This window comes from Pelodiscus sinensis, chromosome 2 (genome assembly GCF_049634645.1).
Source record: "Pelodiscus sinensis isolate JC-2024 chromosome 2, ASM4963464v1, whole genome shotgun sequence".
NCBI classification, from domain to species: domain Eukaryota; kingdom Metazoa; phylum Chordata; order Testudines; family Trionychidae; genus Pelodiscus; species Pelodiscus sinensis.
Genome location: NC_134712.1, coordinates 32,621,768 through 32,641,116, shown reverse-complemented (window position 1 = coordinate 32,641,116; position 19,349 = coordinate 32,621,768). Strand labels below are relative to the sequence as shown.

Below are 19,349 nucleotides of genomic sequence, written 5' to 3'. Positions count from 1 at the left end.
GCATACTTAATACAGGTTGGACCTCTCATACGGCACCCTCAGGACCTGACTGGTCCCAAACAAGGAGATTTGCTGAACCAGGGGAGGTCCCTCCCAACAAGGTCCATGATGTCTTGCTGCCCTGGCTAGGGCTCTAGCCAAGCCCCACTGCCGGAGCTCTGTGGCTACCGCTCCCATCCCCGAGCTCCATGGCTAGGGTTACCAGATGATTTCAAAAAAATACCAGAAACCCTTGATCTCAGATGCGCGACTAGCCGGGAGAAGAGCAGGGCTGGCCGGGAGGAGTTTGGGGGGAGTGGGGCTGGCCAGGAGGAAGTCGGGAGGGGGGGGGGAGGAACAGCCAGTGGGAAGCAGGGCTCGCTGGGAGGGGATTGGGGGGAGTGAGGCTGGCTGGGAGAGGGTCCGGGGCGGGGGGAGAACCGGCCAGCAGGGAGCAGGGCTGGCCGGGAGGGGGTTGGGGAAAGCAAGGCTAGCAACTGGCCGCCAGAGGAGATGGGGGGGCACGAAACTGGCCGGCGGGGGATTGGGGCTGACCCAGGCGCATGTAGATCCCGAGGTGCTGCCCATCCCATGCATGGTCCCGTCGGTGCACATAGGCGAGTTCTGCCCTGGCCCTGGCCCCGCCCCCACCCCTCTACTGTGTAGTTGCATATTGTCTGGCTGGTAGACATGCTCACGCAGTGTGAGTGTGTCTTCCAGCCAGGCAGTACAGTACACAACTACGTACTGATACTTATAATAATAATAAAACTTACTTAATTAGAAAATAACGGACATTTATATGTCTGGTATTTTCTCAATTCATTTCCTAGACAAAGCTCAAATACCAGACTGTCTGGTTCAAAACTGGACACCTGGCAACCCTATCCATAGCCAGGGCTAGAGTTTTGTGGCTGCCACTGCTATTGCCTGGCTGCAGTGACCAGAGATCCCTGATACCCTGCCCCCTGGATCCCAGCTGAGTCTCTGTGCCCCCCTCTTCCCTCTGTTGCCACTCCTCTCTTGTGGGCCAAACCTCCAAGAACATCTGTGGTCCTGGCAGAACCTGGATATTGCCAGACCAGAGAGTCCCGGTTCAGGGAGGTATAATCTGTACATAAATATCACTACTATTAAGTCTGGTATCTTAACATCCTGCAAAGATAGGATGAGGAACTTCAAGCCATTGAGAAAGGGAGAACCTCAGTTCACTAACTGGAACAACACAGGCTTATAACCCTGGAAAGACCCGAAATATCAAAGCTTGAAACTGTGCCATTTTAGTCACAGAAAAGTTATTTTGGGTGATTCATAAGTTTTAAAGGCTCGCTTCCCGTACTCTGTATATTGTAACTGCTAATAACCAAGGCATTAAGAGAGAAGAGAAAGTTCCAATAATTTTTTTAATATCTAAAAAACTCTCCTAAAATAGGTCTTCTGGAGTATATACAAAATACAGAATGTTGTAGGGTAAAAAAGTTGTAATGCCATTCACTGAAGTGACCTTTGGAAGTCACTTGTGTAGTATGAACAGAACCGAGGAAAAGGATCAGGTTTCAGGGGGGACTTAACTTGGTCAGCTCCCCAGATGCATCAGCTCCAGCCTACCCACTATCCATATTCTGTTGCCTCTCATACAGAGGCAGCAGCATGGGGGAGAAGAAGCTCAGCAGGAGCTAGTGCACACAGGGAGCCGGCTTAAAAGCCAACTCCTTGCGCACACCGGCTCCCACCTTCCTCTCTCCCCCACCCCCACACACACTGCCTGCCTCTGACAGAGAGGCAGCAGTGTGTGTGGGGGGACGGGACAGGAAGAGTGAATTGCATGTACATGGTATATGGTTCCACTTTCAGACCCCTAATAACAATGGGACCTCTCTCCATTGTAGCCGCTGGTCACTACAGTAATAATGATGAACCACACTCTTTGTGTTTCCTAAATACATGCACATAACTATACCCACACAACTACTTTAGGAATGTGTGCAAAAACCTTCAGATTCTCTACTTTTTTTTTTTTACCATCAAAGTTTGTGATGAATGGGAAGGATACTACCCTTTCCTGGACATCTCAGCCCTTCAGTTAACCAAATAGCCTGTGAGGGTTAAAACCACAGACCAGGGGTGAGCAATAATTTTCACGGGAAGTACATGTCACAAATTTTGGTATGTGGTTGTATGCCGGCTCCAGCCTCTCGGAAGGGGTGGGGCCTCAGGTGGAAGGGGGTAGGACTGGGTCTACAGACAGAAAGGAGTGCTTGTGTGAAATAGACACGCTTCGTATGAGAAAGACAGACTGTTACACAGTTTGAGTGTGTGTGGCATAAGAGACAGGAGAGTTTGTGGGGCAGTGGCTTTTTGTGTGGCAGTGGTGGAGGGGCAGTCAAACATATGATGCCGGCTCTAAATACACACCTCTGCTAATCAGCTAGGCCTAGGGTTGTCAGATGGTTTAACAAAAAATACCAACCCCCCCCCCCCCCCCCCCGCCTCCAAAACAAACACACACCACGATAAAATTCTGCTGAGGTAAAAATAAAAAGGCGGGGAGAGAGGGGAGAAAAAAGTTGAGCAAAAAAAAAAGGGGGGGGGGGGGGAGCCAAAGTTGTTAATAATTGCACCACTCCCTCCACACACTAACCGCCAATACACCTACCCCTCCCCCCCCGAGCCAGGCCCTCTCTAGTACCCCCCATCCCAGTGCACTCCTCCCCCCCCCAAGGCAGGAATCCCCAGCATCGGAAGCCCTCGCTCCAATCAAATCTCCCCCCTCCTCCCCACAGAGCCAGGCATAGAGGAACAATCTGACTTTTAAAGTGGCTGCTCCTGTCACCCAGCCCAGCTGCCGCGGCTCACATTGTATAGAAGGAGGCATCATGTGGTCAGCTCTTGGTCTCTGCTGGTTACGTGGGCCAGAGCAGCGTGCGCTCTGCTACCACCCCAGCCCAGCGCCCCCCTAGTGTGGTGCCCAACAAGTCCCCTCTCCTGCCCCCCTTCATCTGTCACGCTCCTCACTCCCCCGCCCCGGCCAGATGCAGCAGGGGAAAATTGTCCCTGCTGGGCTTCCGTCCTAGGGCAACAGGAAATACACATTGCACATGTTTGGTATTTACTGGGGGTTTTTTTAACGGACAAAGCCCGCAAATACTGGACTGTCCGGGTGAAAACTGGACACCTGGCAATCCTAGCTGGGCTAGCCAGGAGAGAAATGCTTAGCAGGCCAGATCTGGCCCTCGGGCTTGACTTTGCCCACTCTTGCCATAGACAGTGGGTCCAACATAGTTTCTAGGAATACTAGGGAAACAGCGTTGGCAGGAAGCTAGGAGAGCCAATGTAAATCGTGTGGATTTCTGAACTGGAAGCAGTGACCTTTCTGTGGCAGCCTGTAAGACCAGAGCAGAGCAGTGAGAGATGAATTGAGACAGAAAAACAGGCATGGAGGATTCAGTGACATACTTGCCTAGGGAAGGATTACATCTTGAAACACCAGATGTGAGAGTAGAACAGGAAAAATTTAGTGATCAAGCTATTTTCTTTATTTTGGGGCTTCTTGGACTTAATTTTTCTTTTTTCAGTTACACTGTAACAAACTTTCAGTATTTAATCTGATTTACAATTGGTTGTGTCAGTCATTGAATTAACTAGGGATGTTAAAATCTGTGTATTTGTGTAAACAAATTTTCAGTGGTTATACATTTACAAGTGAGGGGGAGGGTAGAGTGGGAGCCGGTGTTCATGGGGAGCCAGTTTTTAATCACAAGCACTGACTTCCATTCTACTCTCTCCCTCGCTGCTGCATCTGTATTAGAGGCAGCAACTCAGCAGAGAGCATGTTCCAGGGGCAGCAGAGCAGGAAGAGGAGGAGGAGGAGATAGCTCCATGGAAGATGGTACATGTGGGAAGATGGCTTAAAAACTGGCTTCCTGTGCATACTGGTTCCTGCCTCCCCGCTGCTTCTGATACAAAGGCAGTAGCGGGGAAGGAGAGGAACTGAGAGGGTTAATGGATGAGCCCAGACTCACTGGTTAACCATGTACTCAGATACATATTAACATCCCTACTAGCACCCAAGTAATGTTTTATCACGTCTTTCTTTAGTTAATCACATTTTTAAGTCCATGATCTAATTCCAGTGTTCTAAAAGGCAGGAGGTTGTGTGTGCATACATTTCCTCATGACACAAATTCACTATCACTAAATTTATAGCTGCCAAGCATTTATCAGTACTTTTCACTCCTGCTAGCTCTGCAAAGCTAACAGCACAAGGATGCTAAACTGGGTTCTGCTCTACTCACAGTAGCCTCAATTCTGGTGGTAAACTTCCAATTGCAGAACTTTCAGTATTTAATTTGATTTACAATTTGTTGTGTCAGTCATTTAATTAAAGACTGCAGCATTCAAAAGCAATGTAAAATGCAACAGACATTTTAGTTTACTACAGAATTTAGCGCAATACCTCATAGCAGGGAAAACCAGAGGATTTGACACCTTAGAGAGTGGGTAACGTGGAGGATAGCTGCCAAACATACTTGCTCTGACAGAAAAAGGAACAAGAATTTTGGAAGTTGTGGTAGTTAAAAAAGGAGGGGAATCACATACATATGTTGGGTTCTCTGATTAAGGGGTGTTGGGTTCCTAGAGACAACAGGGAAAGCTTTCTACAGAGATCCAAGCACTCCGTAACTGAAGGAAAATTCAAGGCTCACAAATACAAAGGGACTTAATTAAACCCAGGACATCAAAAAGAAACAAACACAATGTACATGGTCACTTAAACATTATATAATAGAGGAAAATTTGCACTTATGTCCTATGTACTTTTCAGTTTTCCTGTAGCTAGCTGTTTCATGGGAGGAATATACACAGGCCGTTCTCGCTGTAAGTCCAAGATACGTTCCAAAAAAAAACTTGGACTTACAGCGAAACAACTTAAAGCGGTGATTTTTTTTCCCCCGCAGCTGACTTCCATTTAAGCAAATTGATGGGAGTGTTTTGCATGACAGAGCGGGAAATGGGAGGACATATAACACATCAGCTCCTACAAACGTCAATGACATTAGCGTGGAACAGATATATACCGGGGCGACTTATAGTGAGGATGCCCTGTACTTGTATTAAGTATGGATACATTTTTCAATTCTTAAGTGTAACAGTCTCAAAATTTTACTTTTCAGTAAAAATTCAGTATACTTGATCTTAGGGAGCAATTTTTCCTGAGAATTTCACCAAGAACAATTAAGAGACTTTTTTCATACATGACCACTATGAGAGAGGAAAATAAAACCAACCACTTTGTGTTCAGTCAAAATTTCTGAAATCTTGTTATGATCCCCCTTTTTGCTTTTAGTAGGGACTCTGGCTCATGTTGGTGTCTAACATTAAGCATCAAAGTATCCATATATGTGCAAGTTGGGTATATACAAAAATTGCCTCTTTTGTCTTTGTAGATGTTCCATTCTGGTGGTCTTAATAAAATATTTCTAGGCTATATTTTATTTTACCAAGCTAAAGAGTAAAAAAAAAAAAAGAGGAACCTAAGACTGAAAACACTGATATTACTTTCAAGACTGGATATAAATGTTACTTTTCTACTGTCTTTTGAAGGTTATGCATTCATTTTCCCTTATATTTGCTTAAAAATAAATAAAAAGCAACTTTCACAATGGAACTCAATCGCAAAAGAAGCTTAGCTAGAACAAAACAAAGAACAGTTTCTCTGCCCACACATTTCTTAAAAATATCTCCTGAATAAAATTTACACACCTGGTCTTACACATAATAGGATGTAACTATTTTAACAAAGCAACTTGTTAGATGGCATTATTTGAAAGCATTCAAATGCCAAATATGAATATATCATATGACAAAGAGAAAATGCTGAAATTTATTAGGTATCTATTACAATAAAATTGCTGCTTGTGTTCAAAAAAGACCACTACCTATTTGGACTTAAGGTTGATTTTCAAAAACAGTAATCCAAATCCATAATTGTAGAGGAAAAAGTAGTAGCTTATACTAGGGATGTAGGCAACCAGTTGAGCTTACTGGATCGACTAGTGACTCAACTAGTCACTCCCTCCCCCCCTTGCTGCCTCTATCAGTGAAAGGCAGGAAGGAGTGAGGGAAAACAAGAGCCAGTGTGGGGGCAGGGGAAGAGGGGAAGAGCCGGCTTAAAGGACGGATTCCCCCCAGCACCATTCACATGGAGCGGAGCAGGGGAGGCAGAGGCATAGCATTGGACCAGGCACGAGCTGGGAATCAGCTGTCCCGGCTCGCACCAGGTCCACCCCTACTGCGCTTTAACCTTTTAAATGTATTAAGAGCTTAGTGGCTCTTAATAAATTTTAAAAGCACAAGTGCAGCAGGGGGGACAAGGCGCAAGCCGGGACCGCTGATTCCTGGCTCATGGCCAGTCCCCTCACCCTCTGTGGCTCTGCAGTTTCCCTCCATATCAACTAACTGACCAGTCGATTAGCTGATTAAACGTCATTTAACATCCCTAGCTTATACCTGAGAAAATGAAATGTTAGAGCAGAGGCAAGTTTTGACATGTAAGCTGTCAAGTCTTTACAGACTGAGGAACTATGCTGCAACTGCTTCAGGTCTATGCTTTCTCTTGCCACCATGCTGCCCACCTACTGCATGCTTGGCCCATCTTACACTAACTTGGAAGTTAAGTACTCTGCTTTTGCTCTACACAGGGTCAGACTAATTTCACCTTTAATGCCTCAAAAGGTAGAGGAAGTAGTAATAGGCAACTGTTCTCAATTGCAGCATTGTAAAACAGCAGTGAGAACATCTACTGTGATCAGAGAATTGTGGCAGGCTTGCATTAAGAGTCAGGATAACAAATCAGTATTTTACAAAAGTGTTATTCACTAGATACTCTCACAAGATATGAAACTCTGTATTTGCCTGGTTTCATCAATGCCTTGAAATGCTTTTTCTTGAAGAGAAATTCAGATACACAAAATGAGACCATATGACTCAAAACCTTGCATAAGAACAACTACAAAGCTACCTCATGCTTTTCAAAGACTATATCCTTCACCTTTGTAGAAGTGAAGAAGTTACTAACTCTTTCTGGGAGCATACTGAACACCTAAAGCTTCACAACATCTTCAGTAATAAATGATTGAATGACTCATTTTCATAGTGATTTTCTAAATTAGAAGATTTACTTGGTGTTTTATGGGTCCTTATTTCATTTTTGTTTTTCTTCATTTAAATTATTGCTCTGGGGTGAGAGGTTCAGTATGTAGGGAAAGCGGACTAACAGCCCTTTTTCAAAACATCAGCTTGTGGCCACATGAGAAGTGTCTGTTTATGGCTGCTGCCGCAGGCACAGCCAGGGCAGGGTTGCAGGTTCCCCAGATTGGGGGGCGGGGGACAAAAGGGGGCAGGGGAGAAGAGACAGGCAGACTCAGGGACAAACTCTCTGACCCATGACAGCCCAATAGGATTATAGCTGTTCCTGTCATCACCTCTGACCTCTTGCTGCCCCCCTGTGGTCATTCTATACAGTGGTCTCCAACCTTTTACATCAAAGATCACTTTTTAAATCTCAGAACAAACAAAGATCTACTGCCCCATCCTTCCCCCAAGACCCCACCCCTTCCTTGAAGCCCCGCCCTCTCTATTCTTCTCCTCTCCATCACTTGCTATCCCCAGACCTTATACACTCTACACTGCCACTTTTTTCCCCCCAATTCTTATGTAGTTGGGAAAACCTCTACCATTTGGCCTGTCTAGACTGGACCAAATGGTAGAAAACTCCCTTCCTTTGGAATACCCTTTATTCCTCATGGAACGAGGAATATAGGGGTTACTGAAAGAGCATGTTTGCTATTCCACTAAAAAAAGCAGAAGAACAAATGCATTCCTGGATGTGGAAGAGTTTTTCCAGGATCTCTCTGGAATCCTGGAAAAACTCCTGCAGTCTAGCTGTACCCTCACTGGGTTGAGACAGGATGTGTGGGCTCTGGGGTGAGAATGAGGGATTTTGGGGTGGGAAGGGGTGAAAGGTGCAAGCTCTGGGAGGAAATCTGGATGCAGGAGGAGATAGAACTGGGATGCTGGCTCGGGGAGTGGGCTCCAGGCAGGGGAATATTGGGGTAAGATGGAAGGTTGCAGTACTAAGCAAGCCACAGGCTTGTGTCTGTGAGGGTGCAGGAATTTGGGTTGGGGTATGTGAGGGGCTGCCCTCACTACTACCTCTGTATCAACATCTTAATCAAAATAATTGATACAGCTGGTCCCCGAGTTGTGAACGGTCGAGTTACGACCATTCATATTTATGACCAAAGCTCCCACGGAGCAGTCATAAAGGTGGTCCCCGAATTACAAACATGACCCACGCTTATAAACAGCGCAGTCGCTATGTAACTCAATGGGGTCCAAGTTACGAACAGATCGAGTTATGGACACTGAAACAACTTCAGTCAATGCAGCAGCAACATCAGCCCTAATTTGCTGGGTCCCTAGGTCAGGGAATATACTTAACAGGTAAGGCAGCTAGAAAGTGCCTGACATCCAAACATTTTTAGTAAAAGTCTGGGGGCTGTAAGGGATTCACTCATCTGACTATTCACAAGTCACAGCTTGCTCATTCACTCAAACAGAAAAAACAGCAAAGAACAGTTCTCTGAGAACTAAGCATATTAGCATTTGGATAGGAACAAGTTATTAAGCATTCTTCTTCTGAACATATTCTGTTCCTCATTTTCTTTCCTTCTCTTAAAGGAGTAGTGGCTCAAAAGCTGACTTGATCCTCACTCCTCTTCTCCCCACCTGCCACAAATAAAAACAGAAGTGGATCCCTCACTTTCATTCCTTTCCATCCCCCATAAATAAAACAACAAATAGAATTCAAAAGATTAAAAGCAGAAAAGAAAACCAAGCAGAGCTTGGGCCACGTTATCCCCTCTCTCTTTTACTCCCTGGCATCCTCCTGTGCTCTAATATAGAAGGGATAACTGTCCCTTACTGGGAAGGCTCTTCCCAGCTTCAGATTCTCTGCCACCCTGGCTTTTACAGCCTTTGTGAATTGCTCACCCCAGAGCTATTAATTAAACCTTAGTCATGGAATCTGTTGCCTTTTCAGTACCTTCTAACATGAAGCATGTTAGGGAAATAGAAAGATGTGGTCTCCACAACAGAGATGCCTTCACTAATTAAACCCATAATACAATTCTGCCCCAGGATATGGCATCCATCTGCATAACACTGCAATTCAAAGATGTGATTATTTTACATGTCTTTTCCCCAACTTAAATACTCTGAACCACCCTTGCAGCATTCAGCGTTAGCCTTCCTTATATTACCATATCATTGTAAGATTTTCAATGCTGTGTTTCCAAGCCCTTGGTAAATAACTGTCCTGTTGGAAAAATAATTTGAGATGATAGTTGTACATATCGTCTTAAAGATACAGGTTGACACTGTGGTCCAGGAAACTCTAGTCCTTCAACATCCAGAGTCCGAGAGGACCATGGATGTTGCCAGACCAGAGAGCCCTGGGGCAAGGGAGCCTAGTGTTCTGCTGATAGATCCCCAGGAGAGCCCAGAGTCCGTCAGCAGAGGGGCCAACCTCTCTGGTTCAGCAAACTCTCTCCTTCAGGACCAGTCATGTCCCAAGGGTGCCAGACCAGGGAAGTCCACCCATATTTTCATTTAGTTTAAGGCAGGCATGTCCAAAGTCCGGCCCGCGGGCCAATTGCGGCCCGTGTTCCGGTTTAATACGGCCCCACAGGTAATTTGGCAATATCTATCTTTTATGGCCCCCAACGAATCCATATGTATTGAGATGAATACATTGTAAAATCTCAGTTAATGTCAGTTGGTCTAAATCAGTTATAAATATATTTGGACACAACATGTATACTTGGTGTTATGTTCCTGTTCATATTTTTTTAACTTAAAAGTTGATAGACAACCTTTATTACCAATAATATGTAATGTACTTTACAATGTTCCTGACACATATTTCAGCTTCCTGGATTTTTTTTCATCTGGCCTTCAGATATGAAAGGCAGAGTGATTTAACACCTGTTTAGATTTGTCATCCATGTGACGAAATGAAAAGTATGCCGTTTGCAATAAACTTTGCATAAAATAGTTAATTTGCATTTAATTTTAATGGTTCAAAGAATGTCAGGCAAAATGGTCGGCCCTCACGCATGTTCACTTCATCAAATCTGGCCCTCTTTGAAAAAAGTTTGGACACCCCTGGTTTAAGGCAAGCATGCTACAGCAATTTCTTCTCTAAACTCTTGCAACACATATACAAAAAAGGATAAGTGGAAAACTAAATGTGTTGATTTGTCTGGGAAGCAGACCACCTATCCTTGGTGTTCATAATACTACCACATCTTATGAGTTAAACCTGTGAGGCCACTGAGCCTCTAAATATAACTTGATTTAATTCTACCTAAAGGGGAAAAGATCGTTAGAACTATTTTTGATGACACTGAGTTTTGTTATATAAAGGATATTTTTATGCATTTACTATTATGCCCCTAATTATGGACAACTTCAATTATTTACTACTTCACCCAAGCTTCAGTTTCTTAAAAGAAATCATTTTGACTCTAAGGCTCCCTACGGAAGTACTAAAGGCTTGTCTAAATTTAAAATGCTACCGAGGTACAATGTGACGCTGTAGTGCTTCACCACAAATATTACCTAGGCCTACAAGAGGCATTTCCATCAGGCAATCCACCTCCCTCAGAGGCAACAGTTAAGCAGATAGAAGAATTATTCCATCAATCTAGTACTGTCTAGATCAGTCGTACCCAACGCAGTGCCCACAGGCGCCATGGCGCCCACCGGGCCATTTCTGTGCACCCACTGAGCGATCAGGGCCGGCCTCGTCTCCAGGCACGCGGCGCATGGGTGGTGCCAGCCCTTGGGAGCATTGACGGCGCCGACCCCGGGCGCGCAGTGGTTAGGCGGTCCCACCCCTGGGTGCACGGCATGAGGTCTGTGCCAGTCCCGGCCGTGCGGCGTATTGGTGGTGCCGTCCCAGGCGCGCGGCACGGGGATGGCACCAGCCCCGGGTGCACAGCACATGGGAGGCCCCGCCCCCGGTGAGCGGCGTGAGGGCTGTGCCGGCCCCAGGCATGCAGCATATTGGCGGCGCCAACCCGGGCACGTGACATAGGGGCGGCCCCGCCACCAGGCGTGTGGTGCATGGGCGCTGCCGGCTCTTGGGCGCATGGCACAGATGCCGGCTCCGGGCACGCAGCGCATGGGCAGTGGCGGCCCCGCTCCCAGGCAGGCAGGACATGGGTTGTTCCGGCCCCCGGGCGCGTGGGTGGCCCCACCCCGGGCGTGCAGCACAGTTGCTGCACCAACTCCTGGCACGCAGCATATGGGTGGCTCCGCCCCCGGGCGCCCAGCAGCCCCAAAAGGTTGGGGAACACCGGTCTAAATCAACAACTATACAGGGGTGTGGAATTTTCAAAGCAGCAAACTTTATTGATTTATTCTGAAGTGCTCGTCTTCAATTCTCAATAGTTTCTTTTACAATGTATATTTTAAAAGGGGAAAAACCTACATTTCAAGAAAGATTGTTTCAAGGAGAATGGCAGGTCATGTACTACTGCACTTTGACACCGTTCACTAGAAAGAGGTTAGCTCACAATAATTCTATCTATTCAGAACACAAAACTGTACTGTTAGGATAAAATGGTGATAATCAGAATGGGCATTTTAAAAGGGATCTAGAGAAGCATAAATATAGGCAGGAAATATTTAACATTTATATAGAATAGCAACTCCCATAGAAAGATTTTACAAGTCTTTATAGCAGTCAATGAATTAAGCCTCTCAGAAAAGTGTAGGAATATCATTTGGGAAACAAGACAAAGGAAAGTTAAATAACTTGCATACGGTAACAAGAAATGCATGGCAAGGAAGGGAAAACTCAAGGCTTGAGACTCAACCCACACCCCAAAATTACTCACCAATATGAGGCTTTACCTAGGCAAATGTAAACTGATGCATCTATTGTTAAGTATTGTAAAATACATACTAAGCAAGAGGCAGACTCAATTTCTTAATGCAGCCTTTTGTTAAGGCAACCCAAGGTCCTAGACACTCTACTGCCTCCTCCCCACAGGAAAAGCAGCTCTGGTCTTAGCCACCTGTTCCCATATTTAATGGAGTTCTCCAAGACTCACTGCTGCTCTTCCATTTACTGGAGGTTCTAAATCTGCAGGCAACACTGCATCAGTTATACTGGGGTGGGCAATAATTTTAGACTGGGGGAGGGAGGGCACTTCACTAATTTTTGAAGTGGTCCCAGGCTACCCTAGAAGAGGCGGGTGCAGGACACTTCCGTGCTCCCCCTCCAACAGACCCTGATTGGCCTGAGGGTGGGGGAGAACATGAAGTCTTTGCCCTGGCTCCCTCCTGCCTAGAGAGAACTGCCAGCTGTCCTGAACAGCTGGCAGTTCCCTCTAGGCTCTCAGCCCCTTGCAGGGAAGGAGGAGACTTTGCAAGCTCCCTCTACCCCACTCTAATCAGGGCCTGGGGGCAGAAGGAGCATAAAGTCTCTTGCAGGGCACTTGCAGGGCAGGAGCAGGGAGCAAGAGAGATTGTGCGTCCCTTCCGCCCCCAGACCCTGACTGGCCTAGGGGCGGAGGAGTGACAGGGCATCCGCAGAGACCCCTTTGCCTATCCCTAAGTTATATGCAAATTTTTAAGCATTTTGCAATCACAAGGTCCCCAAGCATTTTAAATAAAAACAAAGTACACCTAATCTGGCCCTGATCTCAAAGGACACCTAAGCACAAATGTGAAGAGTAAGTTAGAGTTATGCCTCCAAACACAGAAGATAGTAAGAGATTTTAATCAGACAAATTCAGGGAGCCTTTGTGCAGAACAGTATATTTATGGGTTTGTACCATCCGATATAACCAGGCTCATATATACCATTACATTTATTAATTTTATTTTCAAGGAACACAAAACCACTCATATATTGGCTTTAATAGTTGTGTAATTCGAACAGTAACTGTTTAAGATGGGGTGGGGAACCTATGGCCTGGTGGCCAGATGTGGCCCCCAGCTTGCCTGGATCAAGCCCCTAGGGCTCAGGGCTCCCCTGAGCATTGCAGAGCCTGTTCTGGCACTCCAGACCCCTCCTCCCCAGGGCTGGAGCGCACAGATCTACTAGCCTAGGCCTCCCTAGGCTCTGGTGCCACAGCAGGGCTAGGCAAGATGCAGTCAGCTGGCCAAATCCGGCACACCTAACACTTTGATCCATTCTGCAGCAACTCCCAGCTCAGCTGCTAATGGACTGTCTGGGAGCCAATGGGAAGGCAAAAGCCCTTTCAATCCCTCCCATTCAAAGGGTTCGTTCCTTCCAGGCAGCTACCAGACAATGCAGTAGCTGCTGCTCAGCAGGCACAAACTTTTAAATTGCTGCTATTTAAATGGCTTGCAGCTCCTGGCCCCACTGCTAACACGTTGGCTTGCAGCCGTGAGCCAGGAGCCCTTTAAATAGCAGCAACTGAAAGGGTTTCTGGCTTGCAGCTAGCAGGCAACAGGTTAGCAGTGGGGCCAGGAGCTGCAAGCCCTTTGGTGTGTCTAATTCAGAGGCGGGCAAGATAGGCTCCGTGGGCTGGATCCGGCCTACCAAAACACTGAATTCAGCCCGCAGCCACCTTGCCACTCTCCTGTCCCCAAGCCAATCAAGATCTGAGGATGGGGAAGTGCATGAAATCTTCTCCTGCCACCAAGGGTGTGTGACACCAGAGGGACGGGGGCAAACACTTCACATTCTCCCTTGCCCCCAGGCAAATAAGGGTCTGGAGACAGGGAGCACATGAAGTCTCCTCCCCACACCAGGGATGGGCCACACCTAGAGGGAACAGCCCCATTCAGCCCAAGGTCCCCTTCAAAAAATTTATTGCCCACATGGGAAGCATCTTCCTCCTTCAGTGAGGATTCACTTTTTGGGAGGGGGGGCTTCTCACTCATGTGCACCCCGACTGATTTTTCTGTGGGTCACCATTCCCCAACCCAAAAAAGGTTCCTCGCCCTTGGTTTAAGATATGCTTGACCAATAAACTGTAAAAATAATATTACTAAAAAATGACTGAAGAATCTCAGTTTAGTGCACAGTAATTTAAGCTAAACCATCTTGTTGGGAGAACGTGTTTTGGCTCTCAAATCATCCTACAAGAATTCACATTTCTTTAGGAAATTAACTAAACTAGCCTAGCAAAGTTATTCTCACCCACTTGCTTGAGTCAAGCAATTGTTATTAAATGGAGGAGTAAATTATTATTCTTTCCTTTATCATCATTATAGAATGGTGGGAGAGTACAATTTGTATTCAGAATGGTACGTTTTTATGGCAATTCTGCAAGCTGAACTAAAAATGAAAAACTGACAGATTTACAAAAAAGTTATTGTAAATCAATACATTCTGTTTTCTCTCTCAAACCTGGACTGGTACTGGTCCAAGACCAAACACCTCAAGTCTCAAAACACTAGTACTTTTTCCTCTAGCAATTTATTTTCCTGTTCAGCAGAGGCTGCAAGCACAGTAAAAACACACCCTAATCCCAATGCCTGGGAGGGAGGTATTTTGTTATGTTCATTAATGACCCCTACACAATGGTGCTGAATAGGCACTCATAAGCTTCAATAGAAACTAAATACAGCTTGGAGGAAAGAAGAAATATGATGTACATATCAAGCCTTTATCTTCAAAATATTTTAATGACATCATCTGACTAGTAGGAATAATCTCTTCGATGTTCAAAACACCAGTGATTATAAAGGAAACTACACATGCACAGAGGAAGAATATACTTGTACATCAGGAAGAATTGTCACTATGAAGAGTATCATGAAAGATTTGTGAAGCTGTCCAGAAATCAGCACAAAATTGAGAGCAAATTTTCAAAGCATATTCCATTGCAAGTTGTTCTATAGCTTTTTTTCATTTTATATGCTCTCTTCACTGCAGAAATCCATTCCAAAATCCCAATCCCTCCCACTACTTAGTTCTGAAAATGTTACATTATGTCATATAGAAGGTTTCTATACTTCAACATTTGGGAACCAGAGTCTTGTGAAATAACAATGAAAAGTTACACATCATAGCATTATTTAACTATGAGACTGGCTTAAAGTTAGGGAAGTAAGTGACTCATCGACAACCCAATAGGCATATGCTTATCAGGTAGTCGAGTAGTGATTCAACTAGTCGCTTCCCCCGCACCTCTATCAGAGAGAGGCGGGAGGAGAGAGGGGAGAGCAGGAGCTGATACTGGAGGGAGCGGAATTAAAAGTCAGTTCTCCCCAGCAACATCTCCGCAGGGGGCAGAGATGTCCCAACTGCTGAGCCTCTCCCTGTAAAACATACAAGAGACGATGGCAGTCAGGACCCTGCACGAATGGGGACTGCTTCATTGCCCACTCGCAGCACAGGAGGCTTTGTACATTTCAAAAGCAGAAGCACAGCGGGACTATAAGCGCCCCCCCTTATCAACTCATCAAGTAGTCAATGGAAATTCCATCAACTACTCAATTAGTTGATTCATTGAAATTTAATATTCCTAGCTTCAGGTCACATACAAATTAGCCCTATGTTCAACAAAAAAATTTAAATGATTCTTACTTCCAAGTTTCCCAATTCATCACATCTTATTTTGAAAAACCAGTGCCATCCTAAGCACAAGTTCCATTTTTCTAATGGATGTGTTTAAGGAACTATTTCATATCCTATGCATTTTGTTTTCTTTAAAACAGTTTGTAAAATAACCTTATAGGAAGCACTTCAGCCCCCTCTTTTTTAAAATTTCTGATGAGTAGTAGATTAACAGAGTTATACAAGCTTTGTTTCTTATCACATAAAACTCCTTTTGAAACCTAATAATTCACAATAAAGCCCTAAGTCATAACTAGGGATGTAAACACGTAACCAGTTAACAGGTAAACATCACCGTTACCGGGCGATGTTTATTGGTAATTAACAGGCATTCACCCCACCTGGATCAGCCCCTACCCTCCCTCCCACAAGGTGACTCGGTGAGTCGATTAACCAGTTGAACATATAGTTTAACCAGTTAACATTTCAAACAGGATTTTACATCCCTAGACATAACCTACTTATTTCTAAACTCTTGGTACTTAATATACTATTTCATACACTAGCATCCATCTTCTCAGTTTTCTGTATTCTGATCATAGGATGAAGGCGTTTGTGTTTTTTAAGTAACTACTGGTAAGAGGGAAGCATTCTCTGGATATCATAAGGGGCCAAATATAAAAAACTACTGAATCTAAACTTTCATTCCAAACAGTAGTTTCTACCTTTACAGTTGTCCATTCTGAAGATTGACCTCAAATGGAAATTAATGTAACACGGCCTTCCAATCTTACAAACAGAGAGTTTAAGTGCCTATGAGCTTTACTATGCAGCAACATACCGAAATATATAAGATTCTGGTCAGTGTCAGTACTGACATTTAGAACCCTGTTGGAGTGTGCAAACTATCAAATTCTTTAAGGTGTTGCTAGACTGTTCATTGTTTAAGTTTTTCCAGTTACAGCCTAACTCAGCTACTCCTCTGAAACTATCAAATTCATGTTAGTTTTACATTGCTTTAGTTTGGTGAAATTATGAGCATCAGTAAGAGGAGGAGTCAAACAGTCTAGGAGAAAATAGGGAAACCTTCTGTCCCTTTTTGCAGCAACAGTTGTCAAATTGACAGAGAGGGCTCACACTAGACTGAGTCCCATTTCCTTCCTAGTAGATTATCTTTTCCCTTCCAGAAGGGATAGAGAGATGGAACTTACGGCAATGTTTGCTTATAGTTTTTATAACATTGTACAAATACTATAAAGTGAGATTGAAAACTATTATTATAAACATGATTTCCTTTTTGTTGGGTTCAGTTAGAAAAAAAACTTAGCAATTTAAAAATTAAGTCATTGTAGCTGAGTACTATGCAAACTCCATGGTGAACACACACATTTTTCTAAAAAAAACAAAAACAAAAATCCTGTCTGCTTTGGGTGGAAATTAAAGATCTCATAATTCATTCCATAGCATTCCCCGTGACTTGAGCCACGATTTCCCTACCACTTACAGTGTCCTACAGATCAATTTTCTTCCAATTGCAGCTTTATTTCATTTGTGCTCATGACATCTTGTAAAGAGGAATGTGATCCAAGATCAGGCCTAATTTCATACGCTCAAGTAGTCTCATGCATTATTTAAATAGGATCACTCGTGTGTGTAAATGTAAATAAGGGTAAGAGCTTGTCCACATTCTAGATTTGTACACCACTGCAGTTAATGTAACAGTAGCTACATCAACACAGACCTCTGGGACAGATGTACTGTAACAGGCTGTGTCTACACTGGGCCACTTATTCCGGAAAAGCAGCCGCTTTTCCGGAATAATAAGCTGTGAGCTGTCTACACTGGCCCCTTGAATTTCCGGAAAAGCAGTGACGATTTACTGTAAGAAATCAGCTGCTTTTCTGGAAAAACTATGCTGCTCCCGCTCAGGCAAAAGTCCTTTTTCCGGAAAACTGTTCCGGAAAAGGGCCAGTGTAGACAGCACAGTAGTCTTTTCTGCAAAAAAGCCCCGATCGCGAAAATGACGATCGGGGCTTTTTTCCGGAAAAGCACGTCTACATTGGCCACGGACGCTTTTCCGGAAAAAGGGCTTTTCCGGAAAAGCATCCTACCAATGTAGACGCTCTTTTTCCAGAAATACTTATAACGGAAAATTGTTCCGTTTTAAGCATTTCCGGAAAAAGGTGCCAGTGTAGACACAGCCACAGTGTATACAGAAGCTTGCACTTCTACACCCATTTCCAACTTGCATTAGTGCACTATATCTACCATAGGATGGTCAGCAATGGAAATATATCAAGTGTAGCTACACTGGTGCAAAAATCTCTGGAGCAGCTACTCATAAGGGTATCTAAACCACAGCTTACTTAGTGTCCTAGCCAGCTAATGTCTTCATTCCTCTCTGATAGGAATCAAACTATCTTCCACACCCTAATGACTTAACCAACCAAACAATGGGTACTTAAAGAGGTGCAAATTGTTCTTATAAACTTTTTGTAACTTGAACAATCTAATTCACTATTTTTTTCTCTCCTCCCCCACTCCACCCCCCTTTCCTCCTTCCTTTATTTACTCTTGAATCTGGACTTTTAACATTCCAGTCATCTGAAGAAGTGGTTGTGCCCATGAAAGCTCATGATACCATCTATATGTTTTGTTACTCTTTGAGGTGCTGCTAGATTATTTGTTGTTTTTTAAGTTTTTATACTGCAGCTGTTGCCCTCCCAGTCTGGGTGCACAGTATTGTAGTAGCTCTGCTCTCCCCATATGGAAACTAAAACTAACAACATAGCCATTGTGACTCAGGCTCTGCAGTCAAAGCAAACTCCTTGGTCTGAGCTCCGGTGGTTAGCCTGAGTGTCTGTCTGAGTTGCAGTGTCCACATTGATATTTCTCTAGCAAAATTAGCATGAGTCTTTCAACTCAGCTAGAAGAGTCAATCCTAGCTACAATGTAAATGTACACTGTTTGCAGAATCAGGACTTTAGCTCTGTTCTGTTAATTACTACAATAAATCCAGAAGCCTCAAATTCAACTATATACGTAAGCACATACTTCAGTTTGGGGTTTAGCATGTACCTAAGTAGCTTACTGAATCTGAGCTGCAGTTTGTAGCATAAGACATCCTTTACCTTTAGGAAAGTACTTTCACACACTGAAACTTAATGAAAACAGAAACAGGAGAACCCAGTCATGAAATTCTGTTCTCAGGCAGAACTCTCAAAGAAGCCAAGAGGAATTTTACTTAGTAAAATCTAAGTAACAACTGCTAGATCTGGCCTGCTGTCTGTTAAGTTGCTCTGAAATACTTTTGGAAGAGAAATGCTGTAAGAGATAGGAAAAGATAAGTAGTTCTTTACACAAGACTGAGGGTTAGAAACGAATCATAAGTGTTTATGTTAATAAACAAAAGGTTGAACAAGAACAAAAACAAAACAACAGCATAGACCTCTGGAATAGCCTCAAGGCCTCCCTCTGCATGTGGATGGGTCAAGAACTCATCATACAGTTTTAGCGTTATCATTTTATCATCAGACACAATCAGGGGGCACATCCAGCACGGACCAGGCCTCATGTGTCTCCGGCTGGCCAGGCTGGAGCACCTTGCAGACGTTCATTAAATCATTGTCTAGATTCAGTGGGTTGTTACAGACACACACCAGCTCTGGAGTTTGCCGATGCGTGCACGGGCAGGGGGGTCCCGGGCGAAGTACCACGCTGAGTTTAGGGGAGCCCCGTCGATCACCACGGGCAGAAACAAGAG

General features: G+C 44.5%; 1 protein-coding gene across 2 annotated transcripts in view; it reads right to left on the bottom strand.

The window, feature by feature from the left end:
- The window catches only part of LRP12 (LDL receptor related protein 12), a 70,156-nt gene that overhangs the window by 50,293 nt on the left and 514 nt on the right, over positions 1 to 19,349 (bottom strand). The window lies entirely within an intron of this gene.